This window comes from Canis lupus, chromosome 20, assembly GCF_048164855.1.
Source record: "Canis lupus baileyi chromosome 20, mCanLup2.hap1, whole genome shotgun sequence".
NCBI lineage: Eukaryota > Metazoa > Chordata > Mammalia > Carnivora > Canidae > Canis > Canis lupus.
Window position 1 is genome coordinate 25,188,368 of NC_132857.1, and position 19,973 is coordinate 25,208,340.

A 19,973-nucleotide genomic window follows, 5' to 3' on the forward strand; every position below is an offset into this window, starting at 1 on the left:
TGGACTCACCCTTAAACCTTTTACTCTCATACTGCATGTACATTCTGTCAGGAAATAGCATCTGCTTTCTCTTCAGATCATACTGATTACTTCTCCCCATCTCCACTATTCCCCTGTCATAATATTCCCAAGTCATCACTATCTGTGACCTGGCTTATTGTAATAGCCTACTACCAAAGTCAAGTAAAGGAAAATATCAGTAAACTTTTATTTATTTATTTATTTATTTATTTATTTATTTATTTATTTATTTAGGAAACTTTTATTAATAAGTGTTTTTCTTCTATAGACACAAGCATTTTAATATGCTTTTTTTACTATTCATTATTTGTCAAATGTTGAGCAACTGTATGAGTACAGCTACTACTGTGGGCAACACATGGTAATTCTTGTTTGTTGCCTTGAGGAAATTATCTTTGGGAAAATGATATAAACACATATTAGAATCTCACTGATCATATGAATTAAATGACAAAAAAACACTGAAATGGATTATAAGTAACCAATAAAATTAAGACATTTTATATAGAAAAACTCCTGGAACCTACATGCATTTAGTAGATTAGATATGGAGAAGGATACAAATGAACTGTGCCTCAGATGATGATGATGAAGCATTGTAAGAGAGGCCAGGTGGCATCTTTGCAGTTGTACTAAGGCAGGAACGAGTCCAGTGTTTTTGAGACGAAGTATACCAATTGGACTGAAAAATAAGATGTAGGTTCTTTTGAAGGATATTTGAAGATGAGAGGACAAACTGAGTTCAGATTATGGGAGTCTATTTGATAAGCTGTTGAAGCCATATTTGGGTTATGGCTGGTTCTGCCTATTGAGAGTCCTGAGCTGGGACTAGAGATTGGGGGATGCACCCAGTAAATATTATTGGTAGGAAATCATAAGTAGAGTTAAGAATGTGGTTTTGGAGAACATGATGGGTATAATTAGGGTGACCAAAAATTCTGTTTTGCTCAGAACTCTTTTTAGTTTTAACTCTGAAAGCCCCATGATCTGGGAAACTCTTCAGTTGCAGACAAAGCAGATGGCTGGTCACTTTAGATATAGTTCAGACAAGTGGTTGGGATCAGAGGTTCAAACCAGAGTGATGCATTAGTATGTTAACAAGTGAACAGTGCGTGACAACAGAAATCCAAAGCAATTCAGAGCTCTGGGAGGCAGTCGGTGGAATTGAATTATATTTTGGCTGAGATCAATTTGGCCAAATGAAATTTAGTCAAAAGCAGCATTGTCAGAGCAACTTTATTTGACAGTTGGGTTGAAATAAATTTGAAAATAAAATGAATATTTTAACCACAGGCTTTCAAGCTTTACATAATACTAATACTACTACTACTACTACTACTAATAATAATAATAATTAGTAATAATAATAGCGACTACCATTCACAAATGCTCATGTGCCAAGCACCTTATTCCTTAAAATCAGTCTATGAGATAAGCACTGTTATTTTCTCCATCTTGCAAATGAAGAAACTGGTGGTTTGAGAGATGAAGCTGTTTGCAGTTACACAGCCAATTAATCATAGAAAGAGACATTGAACCCTAGTCCACCCAAAGCCTGTGCTGTTTAGTCACTAAGTGGTACCACTGCTCGGCATCAAGTTTATTTATTTATCAAGGTCTGTTTATTATTTATTATTTTTTTACTGCAAAAATAACACATGTTAATTCTAGAAAAATTATAACATATGGACTAACAGAAGAACATGGTAAAATATGTACAATTGCTTTTACTTAGAAATAGGCTCTGCTATTTGCAAATGACATATCAGATAAAGGACTAGTATCTAAGATCTATAAATAACTTAGTAAACTCAACACCCAAGAAACAAAAAATCCAATCATGAAATGGGTAGAAGACATGAACAGAAATTTCACCAAAGAAGACATACACATGGCCAAAAAGCACATGAGAAAATGCTCCGCATCATTTGCCATCAGGGAAATACAAATCAAAACCACAATGAAATACCACCTCACACCAGTGAGAATGGTGAAAATCAACAAGGCAAGAAACAACAAATGTTGGAGCGGATGAGGAAAAAGGGGAATCCTCTCTTTTTTTTTTAATTTTATTTATTCATGGGAGATACAGAAAGAGGCAGAGACGTAAGCAGAGGGAGAAATAGGCTCAATGCAGGGAGCCTGATATGAGACTCATCCCAGGACCTTGGGATCATGCCCTGAGCCAAAAGCAGACGCTCAACCACTGACCCACCCAGACATCCCTAAAAGGGGAATCCTCTTACACTGTTGGTGGGAATGCAAGCTGGTACAGCCACTCTGGAAAACAGTGTGGAGGTTCCTCAAAAAGTTAAAAATAGAGCTACCCTATAACCCAACAATTGCACTACTGGGTATTTATCCCAAAAATACAGATGCAGTGAAATGCTGGGACACCTGTACCCCAATGTTTATAGCAGGAATGTCCACAATAGCCAAACTGTGGAAAGAGCCATGGTGTCCTTCGACAGATGAATGGATAAAGAAGATGTATATATAGAGAATGGAATATTACTCCGCCATCAGAAAGGACAAATACCCACCATTTGCTTTGATGTGGATGACACTGGAGGGTATTATGCTGAGTGAAGTAAGTCAATCGGAGGAGGACAACCATTATATGGTTTCACTCATATGGGGAATATCAGAAATAATGAAAGGGATTATAAGAGAAAGGAGGGGACCTGAGTGGGAAAATTTAGAGAGGGGGACAAACCATGAGAGACTCCTAACCCTGGGAAATGAACAAAGTGTTGTGGAAGGGGAGACGGGGAGGAGGCTGGGGTAACTGGGTGATGGGCACTGAGGAGGGCACTTGATGGGATGAGCACTGGGTGTTATACTGTATGTCCGCAAATCGAACTTCAATAAAGCAAACAAGCAAGGTCTGTTAACGTGTTTGATATCTTTTTCTTTTGGGAGCACATTGATAGGTATATATCTATACACACTGAGATATATATGTATATATATAGCACAATGATATACATGACATACATATATATTTTTTCCTCTAAAATTACATTTGAGGCTCTCGGAGGGGGCAGGAGATTCCAGTTACACACCCGCCAGGCTCCCAGCCCCCCACTCTTCTTGGCCATTTTGGGAAAATAAGGCTCAGAGTCGTCTGAGGTCAGAAGAAAGGGGTGCCAGCCTCACCCACAGCAGAGAAGAGAGGACAGAAGGATCTGAGATCCCTCTGAGGGCCAGGCCTGGGGCAACGGGTAGGGGCACCAGTTTTGCTGGGTTTCCAGTTTGAAAGGCAAGGGGCTCACCACCACGCCAGAGCCCGCCTGGAGAAGACAGATATTAGTAGAAGGGTGTGGGCAGGGCGGGGCTGGGGCGCTGGGCAGCGGCCAGTACTCTCAGAGCTGGCTGGCTCGATGTCTCAGCGCAGGCCTTCAGGACCCCTGCATGGCCCCCCTTCAGGTAGCGCCCACTAACCTTGATGGCCACTTTGTTGTAGTCACAGAATTTGAAGAAGTCCACGGGAGTGTCGCTGCTGCTGGCGACCGATGAGTCACTTGCCTGTGGAGTCTTTGATGTTGTAGGCACCATCATTGAACTCCAGCTGGAGGACATCGTAGCTGGAGCGGTTGGCATCCAGGGTGCCCATGACGGCAACCAATGAAGCCATGCTCTCCACGGAACACGATGACGGGACGGTTGATGAGCTTCATGAGGAAAAGCTCCGATCCCCTGCTCTCTCCACCAAGGCAGCCAGCTGCCGTTCTTCTTGGCTGTCACAAACTTGCACGGACACACGCAGTGTGATCCGCCGATCACACCACTCGATGTCAAAATAGCAGCTGGCATTCTTGGTGGAGGCAGTGGATTGCACGCCTCCCGTGGCTGTCAGCGTCCAGTACGTCCCCGTGTGAGAGCCTCTGTCCCCCACTTCCCAGGAACTGTACCATCGGACCCCTCCTGGTGCACCTTCCCTGTGTCTGGCGAAGGCCGCGGGAAGGAGGGGGTGCAGCCAGCAAGTGCCTGCTGCTTGCTCCTGTGCACCAAGCAGGCTCACCCTCCGCACAGCCCGCTCTGGCCTGGGGCTCTGCTCTCTCTCCTTTCATCCAGGCCTGACTGGAATCAGAAAATGACCAAATCAGTATTTTTTTAAACGAAGCATTATTGCTGGAAGCACCCAGGCAAGCCTCGTGGTAGCCGTGAATGATTTTCAAGGGGTCCTGTGGGGGAATCTTGAAGCAGCATCTCCAGGAGTCGGTGCTCTCCTTGTCTGCTAGTTGGGGGGAGGTGCAGGATGTTCCCCTGAATCCAGAACCTGCCCCTACCTCCCCAGGAGGCTTTCGCTGGCCCCCTCCTTCCTGCCTGCCTATGCTTCTGTCCCCATCTGGTGGTGCTGAGCTCCCTCGCCACCTAAGCCAGAACCTCCCGGTGTGATCGGTGCTCCCTGTCTGACCAGACTCCTCGGGTCTCGGGGTGGGATGAAGCTAGGCGTCACCCTCCACCGGGAGCCCCATCGGGAAACCGCAGGCCCCTGGCTCCCAGCCCTGCCCCTGCCAGCCCCCCTACCAGTTCATCTCTGCCATGTATCTCACTCTGGGTGTCTTGGTCTTTTATGTTTTGTGTGATTTGTATAACTAAATGCCCATGATAGTAGCTTCAGACTGGAAAAGCAAAATAAAATAATGCGAGTGTATGCCCCCCCAAAAAATTACATTTGATACTTTTTAAAACCATTTTTTAAGCATTTAATTTATTGCAACTTCTCTTGTTGGACATTTGGACTACTGCAGCTTTTTGATACTCCAAACAGCTTACAGTAAAAAGTAATTAGCTGAAAATGATATACAAATAAAGCAAAATGAATTAAGACTGAAATACAGGGGATCCCTGGGTGGCTCAGCAGTTTAGCGCACCTGACTTTGGCCCAGGGTGCAATCCTGAAGTCCCGGGATCGAGTCTCACGTCAGGCTCCCTGCATGGAACCTGCTTCTCCCTCTGCCTGTGTCTCTGCCTCTCAATGTCTATCGTGAATAAATAAATAAAATCTTTTAAAAAAAGACTGAAAAACAAAAAATTCAGAATGATGGATGATATAATGCAAGAGACAGATAACGTAAAACCACTTGTTCTATGTTGTATTCTGATTACCAACACAATGAAAACCACTGGTTGAAGAATATTTGCTCTTCGGGTGCCTGGGTGGCTCATTCCATAAAGCATGGGACTCTTGGTATTGGCTCAAGTAATGGTCTCAGGGTCGTGAGATTGGCCCCCCCTCCTATGGTGCTGCTAGCTCAGCGGGGAGTCTGCTTGAAGATGCCCTCCCTTCTGCCCTCTACTCCTTCTGACTCCCACTCATGCTCGCTTTCTCTCTCTTCCTCTAAAAGAAATAACTTTTTTAGAAAAAGAATATTTGCTTTTTGAAAGATCATGTCAGCCTTCTTTCAGCTAAGGCATTTTTATTTTTTTTATTTCTTAAAGATTTTATATATTTATTCATGAGAGACACAGAGAGAGAGGCAGAGACACAGGCAGAGGGAGAAGCAGGCTCCATGCAGGGAGCTGGATGTGGAGCTCGATCCTGGAACTCCGGGATCATGCCCTGTGCCAAAGGCAAATGCTCAACCACTGACCACCCAGGCGTCCCAGCTAAGGCACTTTTTAAAAAGACTTTATTTATTTGAGAGAGAGAGATTAAGCAGGGGGAGGAGCAGAATGGGGGAGGGGGTCAGCCTGACTCTGCTGAGCACAGAGCTTGACAGGAGAACCTAATCTCAGGACCCTGCGATTGTAACCTGAGTGCAAACCAAGAGTCTGATGTTCAACTGACTGAGCCACCCTGAGTGCCCCCAGCTCAAGCATTTTCAACAGAATCACCTGGAGCCCATAGCAGGAACCATAAGTAGGACCCCAGACTCCAGGCAGAGTTTAGGAAGGGGTTAACTCCTAAAATGTAAATGTAAAGGGTGACTTTCTCTAATGGAGGGAACTATGTTCGGGAGAATGAGCCACAAACCTGGTGACCAGAAACTGATAGCTAGAATAAGAGAGGTAAATGTCAGGATCAGAATACGAAAGTAGTCACCAGAGCTGGAATACCAGGGCAGAGCCATGCTAATGACAATGGGGAGTTGCTGAGTTCCCAGGAGATTGGGTCAATACCCTTTATTTTTTTCTGAAGATTTATTTATTATTTATTTATTTATTTATTTATTTATTTATTTATTTATTTTAGACACAGAGAAAGAAAGAGAGCAAGGAGAGAGAGAGAGAGAGAGAGAGAGAGAGGCAGAGACACAGGCAGAGGGAGAAGCAGGCTTCATGCCAGGAGCCCGATGCGGAACTCGATCCTGGGATCATGCCCTGGGCCAAAGGCAGGTGCCAAACCGCGGAGCCACCCAGGGATCCTCAGGTCAACCCCCTTTAAATTCTTGCCAAAGGGCACAGAATTTGGCCTGGGGGTGAGTCTACACGTGAGGAATATTGCCCCAAGAGCTCAAAAGAGCTCCAGGATTAGGAATCTGGCAGGTTCTGACAATGGGAAATTTTGAAGGAGAACAATATAGTGAAGAGTTATTATGTGATTAAACTAGAGAAGTTTAGGGATATTTCTGAAAACTATTGTGGTAGTGAATGAAGGGGGAGATTTTGGGCAGTGGTAGGAATTATATTTAGAAAGGTACCTAGAGATTTCTATTAAATAAATAGAGTGGAGAAATACCTGTAATGACATTTCTCTTCTTACCATATCTTGGCAAACAGACAAAACATGTGGTTGGACCTTGGTGGCTATAATGCTATTATTACTCTAAGTTCAGGTTTTAACTGGTACATTAAAATTTTCTTTTGTTACGGAGCCCCTAAATAGGCATGCTGTGTCTGTCTTATGATTGCAGTTTAAGTTAATGTTACCATGTTTTTTTTTTTAGGTGTTTTTTTTAATTTATTTTTTATTTATTTATGATAGGCACACAGTGAGAGAGAGAGAGAGAGAGAGAGAGAGGCAGAGACACAGGCAGAGGGAGAAGCAGGCTCCATGTACCGGGAGTCCGACGTGGGAATCAATCCTGGGTCTCCAGGATCGCGCCCTGGGCCAAAGGCAGGCGCCAAACCGCTGCGCCACCCAGGGATCCCTGTTACCATGTTTTAAAATTAAAACTTATTATCTTTTCTTGCTGCTATGAAGGCCATCAGGAATCTAATGATTAATATTCTGGAAAGACATTTCAATTGAATTTCTTGGATATTGATCAGATAAGTATTAAGATTTATGATTGTCTTCTGAAATTTTCATTAGGTGAGTCCTTTGTTGCTTTGGGTAACTCTTAGGAAGTGGTTTCCAAACCCTGGAAATTACCACTTTGAGTTAATTTAGAAAGAGACGTCTCTTTTGCTGAGTGTGTTGTTTTTTGTGTATTTTTTTTGCACAAAAAAGTAACAATTGTATAGAAGTTAATTACCTTCTTAATTACAAATAACTTTATAGTTTCTGGAGGTTTGGAATTAAAACACTTCCAAGGATGTTTAACTATTAGAGGAACATCCGTTAATTAACTGTAGCTGATGGTTAGATTTGCTTCAGTGCTTTGAACTTTTGCATCAAGGCTTTCTTGCCCAGAAATGATGACTATGATCATCATTTCGGTCTCTTCCTGGAATTTTCTAATATATATTGTTTTAAAAATTACAACAATTCTGTTCATTGTAAAAACCAAAACAAAAAACCCTAAAACTGTATTGAATACAGACTACTTTTTCTCCCAGCCTCCAAATGATAACTGTTAACAGTCTGATTCATATTTTTACAACTTTTCACAAGGATTCTGCTTATGTACACACACACACACACACACACACACACACACACACACACTATACGTTCCTCTTCCTCCCCTCTCCCTTCTCCCACTCACCTTACCTCTTCCGCCTCCTCTGTCTCCTCCTCCTTCACAGGAGTGTGGAGTGTGGTGATAATGCCAAGGGAGAGAAGGCTTTGTTCTGTGTTCTCTCCCTTATTGAATCTCACTCCTTAGTGGAGCTTACTGTCCTTGTCCTTTCCTCCCCTTGCCTACCACCAAGGTTCAAAAAATTCAGGCTATGCTTTGCTTCTCTTTATCCTCAGCAGCCAGACAAGGAACTCCCAGAACAAATCCTCAACTATGTAAAAGACAGCCGTTCTGGGTGTTTCTCTTGGGGAGAGCAAGCTAAGCAGCCCCAGTTCTGGCCTCCCTGGTGATTGGCTGAGGGTCCAGTGGGGTTTTGTGTACCAGTTCATTCCAAGTGTGAAGTTTCTCTGGGGTTTCCTTGGGAAGTAGGTTCTTCTTTGTAACCTTTTTCTTGTGTCTGTTATGGGTTGAGATTTCTTCTGCAGTGGTTATCTATCATTTCAACCCTGATTTCTAATCTTCCAGACTTTTCTAAATTTTTTTCATGTGTTGATAATGGAGCTTCTTTTCTGCTCTCCTGTCATTTCATTTTTTTTAATTTATGATAGTCACAGAGAGAGAGAGAGAGAGAGAGAGAGAGAGAGGCAGAGACACAGGAAGAGGGAGAAGCAGGCTCCATGCACCGGGAGCGTGATGTGGGATTCGATCCCGGGTCTCCAGGATCGCAACCCTGAGCCAAAGGCAGGCGCAAAACTGCTATGCCATCCAGGGATGCCTCTCCTGTCATTTAAGTGGAATGTAGGTACACATGATGATTCAGTCAATTCCTTGAACCTCTCAGGTGCCTGATCTTTTTTTCTCTTTCTGGACCAGGGTTTTGGAAATTCTTTTAAGGTTTGTTTGTAGTTCCCCTGTCTTATAACATGAAAGTTCTAGCTTAATTTAAATATTCCAGTTTAAACGTAATATTAATCATAATTAGATCACCGATACCATATTGTTCTCTAGATGCAGAAATGACACGATTACTTAATAAACTTCTTTTTGCTGCATTTACAGGCCTCCACAAGATGTTATTGCATTGGACAAATTAATGATGTGGAATTCACTCTTAGAAACTTAGATAATTAGCCTTTCCTTTGATATATGAATGTCACTATTTGTAATATATATTTTATGTATATTTTATGTATATGTATTTTATTTGCCAGGTAACTGAATATTGTCAGTTTCCTTTTCAGTATCTACATCAGTTGGAAAAGTAAAAAAAAAAAAAAAAAAAAAACCATAGTAACTTTGAACTGGCACGTGGACCTCAATGTATCTTAAAATGATTTTTTCTTAATCACTATTAGAAACAAATGAATAGGGATCCCTGGGTGGCGCAGCAGTTTGGCGCCTGCCTTTGGCCCAGGGCGCGATCCTGGAGACACGGGATCGAATCCCACATCGGGCTCCTGGTGCATGGAGCCTGCTTCTCCTTCTGCCTGTGTCTCTGCCTCTCTCCCTCTCTCTGTGACTAAAATAAATAAATAAATAAATAAATAAATAAATAAATAAATAAATGAAACAAATGAATAGGGCACCCTGGGTGGCTCAGCAATTTAGCATCTGCCTTTGGCTGGGGCCTGATCATGGAGACCCAGGATCAAGTCTCTCATTGGGATCCCTGCATGGAAAGCCATAAACTACCAGAACTGGAACAGGACGAAATAGCAAATCTGAACAGGCCAATAACCAGGGAGCAATTGAAGCAGTCATCAAAAACCTCCCAAGACACAAAAGTCCAAGGCCAGATGGCTTCCCTGGGGAATTCTATCAAACGTTTAAAGAAGAAACCATACCTATTCTACTAAAGCTGTTTGGAAAGATAGAGATAGAGTACTTCCAAACTCGTTCTATGAGGCCAGCATCACCTTAATTCCAAAACCAGACAAAGACCACACCAAAAAGGAGAATTATAGACCAATATCCCTGATGAACATGGATGCAACAATTCTCAACAAGATACTAGCCAATAGGATACAACAGTACATTAAGAGGATTATTCACCATGATCAAGTAGGATTTATACCTGGGATGCAAGGCTGGTTCAACACTGATAAAACAATCAATGTGATTCATCATATCAGCAAGTGAAAAAACAAGAACCATAGGATCCTCTCAATAGACGCAGAGAAAGCATGTGACAAAATAGAGCATCCATTCCTGATCAAATCTCTTCAGAGTGTAGGGATAGAGGGAACATTCCTCAACATCTTAAAAGACATCTACGAAAAGCCCACAGCAAATATCATTCTCAATGGGGAACCACTGGGAGCCTTTCCCCTAACATCAGGAACCAGACAGGGATGTCCACTCTCACCACTGCTATTCAACATAGTACTGGAAGTCCTAGCCTCAGCAATCAGACAACAAAAAGACATTAAAGGCATTCAAATTGGCAAACAAGAAGTCAAACTCTCCCTCCTCACCAATGACATGATATTCTTCATAGAAAACCCAAAAGCCTCCACCCCAAGATTGCTAGCACTCGTACAACAATTTGGCAGTGTGGCAGGATACAAAATCAATGCCCAGAAGTCAGTGGCATTTCTATACACTAACAATGAGACTGAAGAAAGATAAATTAAGGAGTCCATCCCATTTACAATTGCACCCAAAAGCATAAGATACCTAGGAAGAAACCTAACCAAAGAGGTAAAGGATCTATACCCTAAAAACCATAGAACACTTCTGAAAGAAATTGAGGAAGACACAAAGAGATGGAAAAATATTCCATGCTCATGGATTGGCAGAATTAAGATTGTGAAAATGTCAATGTTACCCGGGGCAATTTACACGTTTAATGCAATCCCTATCAAAATTCCACGGACTTTCTTCAGAGAGTTAGAACAAATTATTTTATGATTTGTGTGGAATCAGAAAAGACCCCGAATAGCCAGGGGAATTTTAAAAAAGAAAACCATATCTGGGGGCATCACAATGCCAGATTTCAGGTTGTACTACAAAGCTGTGGTCATCAAGACAGTGTGGTACTGGCACAAAAACAGACACATAGTTCAATGGAACAGAATAGAGAACCCAGAAGTGGACCCTGAGCTTTATGGTCGACTAATATTCGATAAAGGAGGAAAGACTATCCATTGGAAGAAAGACAGTCTCTTCAATAAATGGTGCTGGGAAAATTGGACATCCACATGCAGAAGAATGAAACTAGACCACTCTCTTTCACCACAGACAAAGATAAACTCAAAATGGATGAAAGGTCTAAATGTGAGACAAGATTCCATCGAAATCCTAGAGAAGAACACAGGCAACACCCTTTTTGAACTCGGCCACAATAACTTCTTGCAAGATACATCCACGAAGGCAAAAGAAACAAAAGCAAAAATGAACTATTGGGACTTCATCAAGATAAGAAGCTTTTGCACAGCAAAGGATACAGTCAACAAAACTCAAAGACAACCTACAGAATGGGAGAAGATATTTGCAAATGACATATCAGATAAAGGGCTAGTTTCCAAGATCTATAAAGAACTTCTTAAATTCAACACCAAAGAAACAAACAATCCAATCATGAAATGGGCAAAAGACATGAACAGAAATCTCACAGAGGAAGACATAGACATGGCCAACATGCACATGAGAAAATGCTCTGCATCACTTGCCATCAGGGAAATACAAATCAAAACCACCATGAGATCCCACCTCACGCCAGTGAGAATGGGGAAAATTAACAAGGCAGGAAACAACAAATGTTGGAGAGGATGCGGAGAAAAGGGAACCCTCTTACACTGTTGGTGGGAATGTGAACTGGTGCAGCCACTCTGGAAAACTGTGTGGAGGCTCCTCAAAGAGTTAAAAATAGATCTGCCCTATGACCCAGCAATTGCACTGTTGGGGGTTTACCCCAAAGATACCGATGCAATGAAACCCCGGGACACCTGCACCCCGATGTTTATAGCAGCAATGGCCACGATAGCCAAACTGTGGAAGGAGCCTCGGTGTCCATCAAAAGATGAGTGGATAAAGAAGATGTGGTTTATGTATACAATGGAATATTACTCAGCTATTAGAAATGACAAATACCCACCATTTGCTTCAACGTAGATGGAACTGGAGGGTATTATGCTGAGTGAAGTAAGTCAGTCGGAGAAAGACAAACATTATATGTTCTCATTCATGTGGGGAATATAAATAATAGTGAAAGGGAATATAAGGGAAGGGAGAAGAAATGTGTGGGAAATATCAGAAAGGGAGACATAAGGTAAAGACTGCTAACTCTGGGAAACGAACTAAGGGTGGTAGAAGGGGAGGAGGGCGGGGGGTGGGAGTGATTGGGTGATGGGCACTGGGGGTTATTCTGTATTTTTGTAAATTGAACACCAATAAAAAAATGAAATATATTTTTCTATCTAGCATCTCGCCAAGAAAACTTGTAGGAAATGAAAAATGTAAATAATGGCACCAATAATGAATGACTCACTCTATCAACTATCCTCTTAAAGACTCATCATATTGTGAATTTATTTACAAGTTTATATTTGGTACCCAGAGTAACAATGTTATATACAATCTTTTCTTTTTCATACAAACCATTTTTAGTCCACCAGTATGAAGGAAAGGGATTTATAGGTTTGTTTTGCTTAATTCATCATTTTTCAATTCTGTAAAATTTTACTCAACTCCTGAAACAAGAGTTCATAGCAGAGATACGTATTTATCTTTCAATTATCACAAACAAGAAACCCCTCTTGGGTATATCTCTAGGTATGATATTTCTATACAGTTTTTTAAAGATTTATCTATTTTAGAGAGAGAATGAGCAGGAGACAGAGAATCTCAAGCAGACTCTACACTTAGTACAGAGCCCAATGTGAGGCTTGATCCCAAGACCCTGAGATCAGGACTTGAGCTAAAACCAAGACTTGGATGCTTAACCAGCTGTGCCAGCCAGGCGACACCTCTACACAGTCTTTAAAGATGTGTCTTAACATACTAAAATCTGGGCACCTGGGTGGCTCAGGGGTTCAGCATCTGCCTTTGGCTCAGGGCATGACCCCAGGGTAACGGGATCGAGTCCCACATTGGGCTCCCTACATGGAGCCTGCTTCTCCCTCTGCCTGTGTCTCTGCCTGTCTGTCTGGGTCTCTCATGAATAAATAAATAAGATCTTTCTTAAAAATATGAAAATCTTTAAGATTATAAATGTACAGATTATAAATGTATAAATGTATATTCAAATGTACATATGAATACTATGATTATTAAAGTTATTTTTAATCTTTGTTTGAAAAATTTCTAGAACTTGAAATATGCCTTTCAGACATTTTCACATTTAGAGACTATGTCATTTTCCTGTGACGGGCTGTATTGTTGGTTTGCAACCTTGAGGGCTCCCCAGGTGAAATCTGAATGTGGCCCCCACACACAGGGGGCTTGGAGATCCCAGAGAAAGCAACAGAGGATTCCAGATTGGCAGGTGGCTGTTTTAATAAACGAGGGAATATGAGGCTTATCCTAAGTGGCCCCAAGACAAGGAGATTCTCACACCCACCCACGCACTGGGACTTAACAGTTTAGGGGTTCCTGGGTGGCTCAGTCCGTGAAGCATTAGACTCCTGATTTCACGTCAGGTCATGATCTCAGAGTTGTGAGATCGAGCCCCACATCAGGCTCTGTGCATATTTAAAAAAAGTTTATACAGAGGACTTAACTTGGTTTAGTTATTTGCTCTCAACAACATCTTAATTGTCTCAAGAACACCTCACTCTCATCAGACTGCATCCCCAAAAGGGCTGCCGGCATGAGAATAGTAGTTTGCAGGCACATTTCAAGGACAGGGGAGGGTTTAAGGAGCTTCTTCTCAAGATCTTTGACCTAACATCTGCAAAGATCCTTTCTTCCAAATAAGGTGACAGACGTGTCCTGTTTCCAGAAATATGACGTGGGCATACCTTCAGGGGGAACACCATTTGACACTCCACAGAAACTACACATTATTATTACATAAAAACTGTGCTCCTGTCTCGGGTAAGAGAAATATTGGCCCCTGAAAGATGCCCACATTGTAACCCTTGGAACATATCATATTGCCATGCAAACAGGCTTCTGCAGAAGTGATTCAGTTAAGGATTCTGAGATGGGAAGATTGTCCCGGATTTTCCAGGAAACCCAATATGATCAGAAGAACCAGTGTAAGAGGGAAGCAGGAAGGTCAGAGTGAAGGAGGATGTGGCTACACGGCTGAGGACAGGGGGGCAGGTGCACACACCAAGGACGGAGGGCAGCCTCCGGAACCAGGAAAAGGCAAGGGACAGAATCTTCCCTACAGCATCCGGATAAAACACAGTCCTTGATTTTAACCTTACAAAACCATTTCAGACTTTTTCTTCTAGACATGCAACTAATACATCTGTATTGTTTTATACCACTAAGTTCCAGGTAATTTGTTACAGAGCATTGGAAATGACACAGGATGCAATGTCTTTCACGGCATATTAACAGTTGTGTGTTTAAGGACAGTCTGACTACCATGGTTTTAATTCACTGCTAGGGCTGCCTGATTTGAGAAAAGGGAAGTCAATTCTATTCTATTTCTACTCAAGGAATTATTTTATGTTAGTTGGGATGTTAACAGAATGTTAACCTGATGTTAACAAAATCAAGAATTTGAATTCTGTTTTGTTTTGTTTTTCCTTAGCTTCGAGATAAGACCTGCCATTGACCCTACAAGAGGATTCCTAACAGATGTTTTACGGGGTCACTCTCAGGAGTCCATGCTCTCTCAATATAGCCAGGTTTAAAATTCTTATCCCTGTTTAAAACTGTGAGATAAGTAGTTACACTTACCCAAAAATCATCCAAATCGTTAGATAGCTAAATTTAAAAACAATCTATTATCTACTTCAAAATAAGATCTATTAACATAAAAAAAGTCAAGACCCCAGGGCATGCTACCTTTGTATACCTGGCCTTATAACTTTGATGGCTTGTAGACTTTGGATTTAAATTTCCCTAAAGCAAGAAACCAAGATATTTGGTGGAGAGAAGAGGTGGCAAGAAGTGTAGATATTAATGACCTGGTCTCTCAATTTAATTTTTGTTTGCTGTTATTTTTCTATTCCTATGTTATTTGAAAAGCATGAAAGTTAAATCCGAGTCGATATTCATTTTACATACATGCCACGTTAAAATTTTGTTTTATGTCTCACAAACTTTAATTTCCATTTTAAAGTTAAAAATCGGTCTCGAAGGTTATCAAAGTATGCAAAAGTATTCAAAAATTATATTTACTGTTATTAGAACATTTCATGTTGTTGCATATATTCTTTTAGCTGTTTGATATCATCCACTTGGCCTCATTATAATAAATGAGAGAAGATAGCTATGGAGCAAGTCTACCTTGTAACTTGGATGATTTCCCCACTTCATTTAATTGACTTTTCCCTACTGCTTTGCTCAGCATCATTTAATACCTTATGCCTAATTCTATTTAGAGTTTACAAATCCATAAAGTGAAAGATTGACTCCAACACTGTTACGACTTTCTAGTTGTGAACAGAACATAAGGTAATATTTTAATAGGCACTTGTTGCCTCAAATATACTTCTATAAATGTATAATGTTTAATTCTTAGGTACTGATTTTAATTTTTCTCAATATCATATAATAAAGCCTAGAGGAAAAGTGCAAAGGCCGTCAAGTCTATCACTTAATCTGCAAGAGCTAACAATACATACATTGAAACTATCTTGTTTCAAGACTTAATACCCATTAATATTTCAAAAGGTACTACAGATTTAGAAATTTTTAAAATTTGAAAATGTCCGATTTCTAAATTTGGTACACACTGAAGGAAAAAAAATTCATCCCTGTTCTTGCCATTTTTTTTTTCATAGAATGTGCACAGATCAAAAAGAATAGGTTGGGATTTTCCCTCAGTGGAAGGCAATAATTTTCAACCAGTTTCAATCATGAGAAGTTGTAATCTTCATCATCTTTCAGGAGCTTCACTGGAGAGAGGTCATTTGTCTTAGCCACTTAATGTTTACCAAGATACTATGTGAGTCATGTCATTGAAAACTGACCAGAAATTCACAGCAATTCAAAAGCCAGGCACACAGGCAATATTTCACAACTTTTTCTCCAACCTAGGCACGTCAAAGTATTTGTTTTCCTATATAAAATGTGTGCATGCATGCGTGTGAAATTAAGTCAGGCTGTTTTAATCCACCAGAGACTCCAACGACAATTTTAATGGTATTCTGATGAATAAATACTTGCCAAGGGAATGACTATATGAAAAGAAAATCATTTTCCAGTGTGCAAAACGCTGGTCTAGTTGTCATCCCACTTCCGAATTTATCTATCAATAAGCAAAAAAGAGCAACCATATTTTTTCAATGTCCTATCAGAATAAGTAATTTTTAAATGTGAATTTTTAAAAATTCTCCTGAAGCAACAAACAATATGGATCAAACAGACTTTGTGACCCTCCAGCTACTGTCCAATATTTTTCCCTGTAAATCACTGGTTCTCAAAATGTGGACCACAAAACTAACAGCACCAGCATCAGGTGGAATATTGTTAGATGAGCAAATCTTTTTTTTTTTAGACTTTTTATAGGCAGAGAGAGAGAGAGGGAGAGAGTCAGAGACACAGTCAGAGGGATAAGCATGCTCCATGCCGGGAGCCTGACCCGGACTCGATCCCAGGACTCCAGGATGGCGCCCTGGGCCAAAGGCAGGTGCCAAACCGCTGAGCCACCCAGGAATCCCCTAGAAGAGCAAATCTTAAACACACTCCAGGGAGTTCAGAAACTGAGGTAGTAGGGCCCAGGAATTTTCAAGGCCCCCATGAGATTGTCATGCAAACTGAAGTTTCGGAACCCTTGTTCTACGACCAACTCTGACTAGAAGTGTGCGTGCATGTACTCTAAACATTCAGAATCGCAACCTTGCAAACAGTGCACACTCATTTGCGGTATGGGTTCCCAAACTACCATTTAATAATGGAAAATACCACTGTAAAGTCAGCAGTGTAGAAATTTCAAGTAAACAAAGAATTATGCAATGTGGAATTCATGTATCGATGGGCCGACCACGTCTTCATGTTCGGCAGAACCGGGCTGGCAAGCTGTCACGGAGGGAGGCATCCATCAACTCCGTGTGTTCATAGAAGTAAACATTTTTCCTAAGACTTATTTTTTTTGTTGTAGAGAGAGAGCGAGCATGAGCAGGAGGGCCAGAGGGAGAGCGAGAGAGAATTTCAAGCACACCCCTACCTGAACATGAAGTGACGGGGGCGGATCTCAGGACCATGAGATCACTACCTGAGCCAAGACCAAGAGCTGGATGCTTAACTGGCTACACCACCCAGGCGCCCCAAAATTAAACACTTTAAACAATAGTAAATTGTCAACAGAGTACAAATCATGTTATATATTGTTTTCACATTTAACGGTAAATCTGCATTTAAAAATTAGAAGTATTCCATTATGTTGTATCAGAGGCCTCAAAACTTTTCTGAGGTACCTATATTTGGGGACACTTATATGAATGCAATGAGCAATAGTAATTCATTTTATACCTAACTAATTTAGAGGTAGCAATTTTTAAATATTCTCTCCTTATTCTACAGTCACATTTCCATGTGAGTAGGTGTTGAGTGATGAAAATATTCAACGGATTCAACTTTTATAGATTGTTTTTACTCTTTTGCTAATTTTTGGGAACAAAAGCATAAAACTTTACTACTTTCCTGATGTTATCCAGTGCTATATTTGCCAAAATATCAGTAAAAGCTGCACATGAATTTTAGATAATATCGATTAAACTTTGCTATTCTATAACACTTGCACATTGGAAAGTTCAGTTAGACAACAATGCCAAGGGATCCCTGGGCGGCGCAGCGGTTTAGCGCCTGCCTTTGGCCCAGGGCGCGATCCTGGAGACCCGGGATCGAATCCCACGTCGGGCTCCCGGTGCATGGAGCCTGCTTCTCCCTCTGCCTATGTCTCTGCCTCTCTCTCTCTCTCTCTCTCTGTGGGACTATCATAAAAAAAAAAGACAACAATGCCAATAAAAGGAAATTTTAATATATTAAACTTAGGAAGTATAGATTTTGTAAGTTCTCTATTATAAGTTTTATATTTCTAAATATAAATTTTGTAGTTATACTCTTTTTAAGAATATATGCATATATGGGCCTTGGCATCACAACTCGCTCATCCATAAAGTTAACATTTTTGATTATATAACAATCCAGCATTATTATTCTGGACTCACATGCCAAAAACTTAATATAAGTTATTTTTATGTATAATGCAGAACTGTCCATAAATGAGTCCCTCATCCTCCTTCCTTTTTGTTAGGTGTGTGCTTCTCTGACAGGAAAGGGAGGAAACCTGCGCTCCCTCTAAAACATCTTGAAACAGACACATACATACATATGTATATATATATATGCATGCATAAATAAGCTTGGTTAAATATAGAAATTATGAATACTTAGAGTGATATTTTTTCTGAGTGTTTCCCATCCAATGCATCAAGTGAAGAAAAGGACATGAACTAATGGAATATGATATAGTAGATTTGATAATGTTACACTTAGCTTTATATATTTTAAAAATTTTAATATGGAGGATAAAATCTGTCTTAAAACGCATTACGTTCATTTAAAAAATGAAAATTAATATTACTTTTATTGATTCATTTTTTATTGAATTTGTTTTTTGTGTATATGCTACTTAAAATATGAAATGAAATTTTAATTTGGCTTAGTTATCAAATACTGTAGCCTGACCTCATTCTTAGCCATCAGCAACACTTTCAAAAAGGACTCAAATTTAAAAAAAAAAAATTTATTATATAGGTAAGCCATGGCCATTGTAGTTAATATGTAAAATATAGAAATGGATAGAGATATTGTTTATATATATATATATAAATTTAATTGTTTATATCATATATAAACAATTAAAATATCTACTAAAATATTTTGATTTAAATATGTTCAGTCTTTTACACCAGTGTATATTAAAATATGCATGTTTTGATACAAAATAGGTTTAATACATATTTATGTATTCAAATCTGTCCATCTGTTCTGGTGTGAATCTTCTATTATATTTAAGCTAAGGTGATTCTTCATCATGAAATCCAAAATTCAAATATTCACTTTTGCTGTTTTTTCTCTAGCTCCTTTAGGTGTAAGGTTAGCTTTTTTACTTGAGTTCTTTCCAGTTTTTGAATGGATGCTTGTATTGCGATGTATTTCCCCCTTAGGACTGCTTTTGCTGCATCCCATCGATTTTGAATGGTTGTACCTTCATTCTCATTAGTTTCCATGAATCTTTTTAATTCTTCCTTCATTTCCTGGTTGACCCTTTCATCTTTTAGCAGGATGGTCCTTAACCTCCACGTGTTTGAGGTCCTTCCAAACTTCTTCTTGTGATTTAGTTCTAATTTCAAGGCATTATGGTCTGAGAATATGCAGGGGAAGATCCAAATCTTTTGGTATCGGTTCAGACCCGATTTGTGACCCAGTATGTGGTCTATTCTGGAGAAAGTTCCATGTGCACTTGAGAAGAATGTGTATTCAGTTGAGTTTGGATGTAAAGTTCTGTAGATACCTGAAGTCCATCTGGTCCAGTGTATCATTTAAAGCTCTTGTTTCTTTGCAGATGTTGTGCTTAGAAGACCTATCCAGTGCAGAAAGCCTTAAATCGAAGTCACCAAGTATAAGTGTATTATCATCTAAATATGTCTTAATTTTGGTTATTAATTCATTGATATATTTGTCATCTCCCACATTCAGGTCATATATATTGATAATTGTTAAGTCCTCTTCTTGGATAGATCGTTTAAGTATGATATAGTGTCCCTCTTCATCTCTCACTACAGTCTTTGGGGTAAAGTTCAGTTTATCTGATATAAGGACCGCTACCCCTGCTTTCTTTTGAGGACTTTTTTTTTTTTTGAGGACCATTTGAATGGTAAATGGTTCTCCAACCTTTTATTTTCAGGCTGTAGGTGTCCTTCTGTCTAAAATGAGTCTCTTGTGGACAGCAAATAGATGGGTCCTGCTTTT

At 40.2% G+C, this 19,973-nt stretch overlaps 1 protein-coding gene across 3 annotated transcripts in view; it reads left to right on the forward strand.

Annotated features, from left to right (window-relative positions):
• Positions 1-17,300, forward strand: part of LOC140611775 (uncharacterized) — a 121,684-nt gene extending 104,384 nt beyond the window's left edge. For 2 of the 3 annotated variants that reach the window (XR_012012982.1, XR_012012981.1), the window contains 2 exons: positions 14,581-14,677; positions 17,098-17,300. The gene's annotated coding sequence lies outside the window, so the exon portion shown is untranslated. The remainder of the gene's footprint in view (positions 1-14,580; positions 14,678-17,097) is intronic. The other variant, XM_072788662.1, reaches the window with a different exon arrangement.
• The last annotated feature ends 2,673 nt before the right edge of the window (positions 17,301-19,973 follow it).